A 7,354-nucleotide genomic window follows, 5' to 3' on the forward strand; every position below is an offset into this window, starting at 1 on the left:
GGTGAAGTTTGTGTTCTTGAAGAAGGGAGAAGATCAAACTGTGATTTTGGGAGATTTACTAATCCACTGAAAACGCTCGAGTAACCAATACAATCCTTGTGAAGAGACGAATCTATTGATACTAATATCAACAACTGAGGTTTGTTTAATCTCAAAATCGATTTTTATGTTCTTGGCATGAATTTCGGTTTTTGATTTTGAAGAATCATTTGATTGTTTGGATTATGTAGTAAGTTTTGTTGTAGTTCTAGGAGTAATCAGGTATTTTTATTTTGATTTTATAACCCCTGGAATGATGGGCCGAGTTCTTGGGTTTTAGTGCTTTTGATTTCGTTTTTTTCAGATTTCGAGATGTTATCTATTGTTTTTGTTGATGGGAATTGATTATAGATACTCAGTACTTTAATTTGGCATAAAAATCAAGTTGTTTGGTTGTGTTTTGAGGGGTTTGGGTTTTTTGCCAGAAAATTTCGAGTTCATCGGAATTTTTGGACGTTTTTGCTGATTGTGGGGTGATGGTGAGCTGCTATGATGACGGTTGAGTTCCTGGTAATATTTAGATGGATTTAGGAACAAAAACGGAGTCGATTGGTGTATGATTGGCCGGGAATCGACCGACGCCGGACGTCGGAAGTTCGCCGGATTCTGGGCTTCTCCGGTGAGTTCTTCCGCGCCGGTCATCTTCTTCGCGTCGCCGACGATCTGTTCCTACCTTTCCCCGCCGTTCGATCCGAAAAGTCCCTGTTTCCTGTGTGCAAAGTTGTTTCTGTAATTGTTAATTAATTATTTTATATTTATAAATCAGAAATCAATTTTAACAATTCTAAAAAAAATAATCTAATAAAAATTAGATTTAAATTCTGAAAAAAAAATATTGTTAATAATTTCAAAATTATTTTCTTAATTTAGAAATTCGAAAATTATTATTTATTTAATTATTTAATTGTTTATTTAACGATTTATTTATTTATTTATTAATTAATAATTAGGTAATCAATTAATAAATAAGGATTAAAAATATCTGAATAATATGATTAATAATTCGTTAATTAGTTGAATAATACGAGTAACTCGTATCTATACAAGTAATATTTTGATAAGTTAGAATTATTATTCGAGCGATAGTAACAGTTAGTTGTATCGATTATTTATTTGTAAATAATCGATATAATCGAATAATTAATAATAAGTTATGAATAATGATAATAAAATTGTAATTAATCCTAGTAATTAGGGATTAATTATTTTAACATACAATAATTATTTAATAATTATTTAAAACTATAATTAAGGATTATGTAATTATAATAAATTATTTATAATTAATTATTAATTAATTAAATCTTGTTTGATTCATAATAATTCAACCGTTAATCCAATTTGAGCGAAACGAAGACCCCTAGACTCAGAAAAATGAAACGAATCCAATAAAAATAATTATAAGTCTAAAAATTGATTATGTGCTTTATGTGCTATGTGCTTTATGTGATTATGTGAACCTATGTTCTATATCAATATATGTGTATACATGCGAGTCAGATAGAAACGCATGGGTAGACTGATAAGGTTACGTGATATCAATTCAAGATACACGTATATAGTAAGTTATCTAAACAACTATCTTTCTATGATTGGTTCAGTGTTAGCAAGGCAGAGTAAGCTAGGGACAGAAGACAGTGAGTTGAATCAGGTTAAGTACGCGCAAGGCAAGTTTTTCCCCTATTCTAAATTCAGAATAGTGAATTATACCCCATTTTACAAATCAATTGCACTTTGATAATTCTTGTTCATATGCACTGATACATATCTATTGATTCTTGTTTCTATTTCATTTCGATTCTTGATTTCTCCCAATTTATTGAATCCTCTATTCATATTCCAATATTTTTACCCTTGTTACATATATTATGATATATCCTGATGTTGGGATACATCAAAAGCATTCCGATTGTTCCAGATGCTAAACTTCGGACTGGATGGTTACGATACAGGCTGGGTTTTACTCAAACCTTTAATTAATAGGCCATAGTTGCCTGAGTACTCCTTATGTTGGTTGGATCTATACAGTTGGGTATAGATTCGCACTGTATCCTGAATGATCAGCGGGTTATAGTGCATATGTTGGTTCTTGTTTCCAGTCTTGTTCATTTGGCACTCGCCATCATTGGCAAATTACTATTCGATACAGATACAGATGGTTGTTACAACCAGCAGCTTATTGTTTCTCTCATTTCTCTTTTTCTATACTATATATATATATTTTTGCAGGCTTGTTGAGCAATTTTGGCTCATCCCTTTTTATTGTTACTCCTATTGTTTTACAGTTAAGGTAGAGAATGAAACCCATCAGGACCCGCATAGTCAAGAAGCGAGTCAAGCAGCGGGACCCTCTTATACCAAGAGTGTTCCTTCCTATTTCCGAAGAGAGCTTTGAATTGCCAGATCAGGTGTAGCAGGATAAGTAGTAATGTTGGGTTGAATAAAAGTCTTGTGTAGTTTGAATAAAAGTTGTGTAGTGAAACTGTAGGTAGAATAAAGTTTTGTATCAAAGATAACTCTTGAGACAGGTTTTATTTAGTTGGGTTTGTAATAAAGTGTAGTGCGTGATTCTTGTTTTCAAACTCAGACCTTAAAAGATCCTGAGTAGTGATAGTTCGGGGTAATTATTATATTTATATTCCGCTTGTGCAGGTTTAGTCGGTAATTGTTGTTAATAATGCCCCAAATCTATACCCCGGATTTGGAGGGTGTTATAGTTTCGGATCAGGAAGACTAAGATTCTTGAAGATAAATAAGGGTATCAGATTGATGCTAGCTCCTAAATCACATAAACACTTGTCGAACGACAAGTTTCCGATGGTGCAAGGAATAGTGAAGCTTCCAGAATCTTTAAGCTTCGGAGGCAACTTCTGTTGCAGCACAACACTGCATTCCTCCATGAGAGCAACAGTCTCTAAGTCATCGAGCTTCACTTTCCGAGAGAGAATACCTTTCATAAACCTCGCATAGCTAGGCATCTGTTCAAGAGCTTCAGCGAAAGGTATGTTGATATGAAGTTTCTTGAACACCTCCAAAAACTTCTCAAACTGCTTATCCAGCTTTTTCTTCTGCAACCTCCTAGGAAAAGGAGGTGGATGATAGATCTGTTTCTCCCCTGTATTATCTTCAGGAGGAGTGTGTTCCACAGTAGTCTTCCTTGGTTCCACCTCTACTTCCTTCTGCACATCTTCTTCAGCCAAAACTTCAGATTCTGGAACTTGAGACTTTTCAGGCTCTTCGTCTTGCTGAATTTGGGGGCTTGCAACCTTTCCAGACCTTAAGGTGATGGCGTTCACCTGTTCTTCAACTTCCCTCTTGCCTGGATTGGATTCTGTATCACTAGGAAGTGATCCTGGTGGTCAATTCAATAAGGCATTAGTAATTTGCCCTATTTGGTTCTCTAGAGTCTTGATAGAAATAGCCTGGCTTTGGCATATAAGAGCCTAGTTTTTGCACATAAGCCTCAACTCCTCCAATTCAGATTTTTCATTCGAAGATAGGCCTGTATCTTGATTTTGTTGTTGAATTTGGAGTTGTTGTTTTGGTGCAATTTGTTGCTGAAAACCAGGAGGGTTGAATAGCTTATTTCCAAATTGCTGGAATGGCTGTTGCATCGCATTCTGATTGTTGCTCCAGCTGAAGTTAGGATGATTCCAGATGTCCAGATGATAAGTTTCTGGAACTGGTTGCTGCGATATCTGAAAGTTGCTCACAAACAGAGCTGCTTTACTAGATATAGCGCATTGATCTGTCACATGCGGATCTGCACACAGCTCACAAACACTAATTATCTGCTTAACACCATAGTTAGCCAGATAATCGATCTTCATAGACTACACCTTTAGTTGAGCAGTGATAGCCGTAGCTGTATCCATCTCAAGAACTCCTGCTACCTTGCTCTGTGGCAATCTCTGGGTTGGACTGATATTCATTAGCAGCCATCAATTCAATTAGATCATAAGCTTTCTTATAGCTCTTTGCCCTTAATGCTCCACCTGCTGCTGCATCGAGAATGGGTCTGGACTATGCTCCCAACCCATTGTAAAAATAATTGATGATCATCCAATCAGGCATTCCATGATGAGGACACTTCCTAAGCATCTCCTTGTAGCGCTCCCAAGCTTCATATAAAGATTCTCCTGATTGCTGCGCAAATTGAGAAAGAGCATTCCTGATTGCAGCTATCTTCGCCATAGGGAAGAATTTAGTAAGAAACTTATGAGTAAGACCTTCCCAAGTAGTAATCGAACCAGCTGGTAGAGAGTGTAACCAGCTCTTAGCCTTGTCCCTCAGAGAGAATGGGAACAGTCTCAGCTTCACAGCATCTTCAGAAACACCATTGAACCTGAAGGTGTCGCAGATCTCTATGAAATCCCTAATGTGCATATTGGGATCTTCCGTTGAAGAACCCACAAACTGGATTGAATTCTGCACCCATTGAATTATGCCAGGCATGATCTCAAAGGTATTAGCTGTGATAGCTGGTCGGACAATGCTAGATTGAATGGCATTGATCTTGGGTTGAGAAAACTCCATCAAGGCTTTCGTTCGTGCTGCTGGGTCTCCCATTGTAATGAGTACCTGAAACACAAACAAATAAACCGTGAGAGTAAAAGAATCTGAGTCAGTGAACTTTAACGACCACTGATGACAAGCACATAAACTAAAAATTAACACCGATTCCCCGGCAGCGGCGCCAAAAACTTGTTAGGGCGAAAACACGCGCTAATATTCAAGCAAGTATACGCATTCGCAAGTAGTATAAGATATAAATCAGATTCGTTCCCACAAAGACTGGTTTAGGTTAAGTTGAATTTATGCACCTATGCAACAATGTATGGTTATCGCTCAATGCTAAGACAAATAACAAATTGAGTTTTGATTAAACTAAGAGATTATACTAAATAACATTAATTAAGAGAATTGAGGTTAAATAACTATATATGATAAATATGGGATTCTAACTTCATTAAATACTTCATTCAATAGCATTTTCGTTCTTAATCTTAGTATGTGATGGTGATGACACTAATCAGATAACACGAAACTGATAAACGCCAACTTTCGTTGTATGAATACCATTCTACCAGATATCCACAAAAGAGATAGAAGCTGAATAAGCACCAATTATATTGAGACCCTATATGTCTATAAAATTTGACAGCATAACGGTTTAAGTACAAGTTATCTATCGTGATTACATAGGGCAAGTAAAACGGTTAGAGTTACCTACAAATTATGCATACACATATATGAACCTATGCTAGCATGACAAGTTCTAAACCTCTATATTCACTGTCGCTTCAATAAAGATTAACACGCTATCTTATATGTTAGCTACGCACATAAGACGAATAAGCACAACCAATACTAGGATATCAATCAATCACCACACACCAAGATATCAAAACAAATTAATTATTGAAATCCATAAGTAAATCTGCTAGAACCCCATGATAACGATTAGCCCATAATCGAACTCATCGTCACTATTGGTTCCAATGAAAGCATGGTATAAAACAAGGTCTTAATGAACTGAATAATAATTAAAGTACGAATAAACGAGATCTAGGTTCAACAATAACGAAAACGAGCATCCAAAGTTACAACTAATTCAAAAAATCACAAGTTGAAAACAAGATCTTCTTTTTCAAAGTTGTTATGTGCTTCTAGGTCTTCTCCTTGGTATCCCAATCTTCCCGGATGATGAAAACCCTTTTTTTTAAGTATATATACGCCCCTAGTGGACCTGGACCCTTAAAATCGTCAAATTCCACTCAAAAAAGGCTTTTTCAGCGAAATCAGCGACCCGCCGCGCCCTGAGCGGCTGCTCAGCTCTCCTGAGCGGGCGCTCAGACAGCTTCTGGAAAAAATTCTGATGAATCTTGTTTTGGCCATAACTTGAGTTCTACTCGTCAGAATTAGGAAATTCAACTGCCCACGCGAAGCTATTGTGGTTCTCTACAAGTTGACAATGGCCTTAGCTTCCAATTCTGATCACTTTTCATCATATTTCTTTTAAAAATTCTTTTCTTCATTTAATTGATACCTGAAATGCTATAACACATAAACTTACTTAAACTTTACAATGGGCTTATGCAGTTGGCTGAATAGACATGATTTTCTTTTAAAAATTCTGATCACTTTTCATCATATTTGAACTTTGCTTAAACTTGGGCTCTTACGAATATATGATGCTTGGGTGAAAACCCTTTACAATGGGCTTATGCAGTTGGCTGAATAGACATGATTTTCGTGGTGTTTGTGTGCTTGTGTATTCAGCTTATTTATCTTCTCATTAATTTTCAATATATTGTATATGCGAGCTAAACAAGTAAAGTTTGGGTTCGCACAATTAAGATTCATTTGACTTTTGCGAATTGACTTTATTTGATGAGTTTCATATAGGTCATTTAAGACTTTTGAATTTTATATGATTCGAAATCATTGGTTAGTCTTTATTTTCAATGTTATGTGTTTAATAGGTGGTGAAAGCTATTATCTTAGACCATAATATTCATATTTTAGCCGATAAATCTGTTAGATCTTTTTAAATGTGATATTCTTAAGTGAGAGTTTAATTGTTTTTATTAGTCTTATAAATTAAGTCTTGATTCGCGTTCTCTGGTCGACCCATATTTGCCTCCTGCCCACGTATGGCCGTGCACTTTTGATTTGTTATAACTTAACGGTTTATTCCTTAACAGATATTAGATGCCCTTATGAGATTACCGGTTAAAAAGGTGGGATTGAATCTTATTTGAAAAGTGTCACTACAAGAAAAAAGCTAATAGACATCAGTTTTTGGTCGATATCTTTGTGTTTTTTGACCGATGTCTTAGTGGCTGATTTCTATTCTAAACATCGGTCAAAAACCGATGTTTGTACTAACATAAACATCAGTTTTTAGCAATTTTCTGATGTCTGAGATCCAATTTTTTACAAAATGTGTTAAACTATATTATTTTTATGTGATAATTACAACAAGTATAAGGCATTGAACAATTGATAACACAACAAAAAAAAGGTTTAGACATCAGTTTTTATATCATTTTTGATGTCTAAGAATACCTTAAACATCGCCTAAATACGATATCTTTAAGCTGTTAAACATCGGTTTTTTAAAAAAAACTGATGTCCAAAGATATAGTAGACATCGGTTTTAGGCGATGTATATTAACTTAAAGACATCTTTTTTTAAAAACAAAACCGATGTGTTATTGCATCTTAGACATCACTTTTAGGCGATGTCTTTTTCTATATAAACATCGGTTTTGTTTATAAAAAAATGATATTGATTAAGATGTTAGACATC

At 35.2% G+C, this 7,354-nt stretch overlaps 1 non-coding gene across 1 annotated transcript; it reads left to right on the plus strand.

Moving 5' to 3' along the window:
* The first annotated feature begins 4,111 nt into the window (after positions 1-4,111).
* LOC141669944 (small nucleolar RNA R71) lies at positions 4,112-4,218 on the plus strand. Its single transcript, XR_012554196.1, has one exon. It is a non-coding gene; the product is annotated as a small nucleolar RNA R71 (small nucleolar RNA).
* Positions 4,219-7,354: the final 3,136 nt, after the last annotated feature.

The sequence above is a fragment of the Apium graveolens genome, chromosome 6, assembly GCF_009905375.1.
Source record: "Apium graveolens cultivar Ventura chromosome 6, ASM990537v1, whole genome shotgun sequence".
Lineage (NCBI taxonomy): Eukaryota > Viridiplantae > Streptophyta > Magnoliopsida > Apiales > Apiaceae > Apium > Apium graveolens.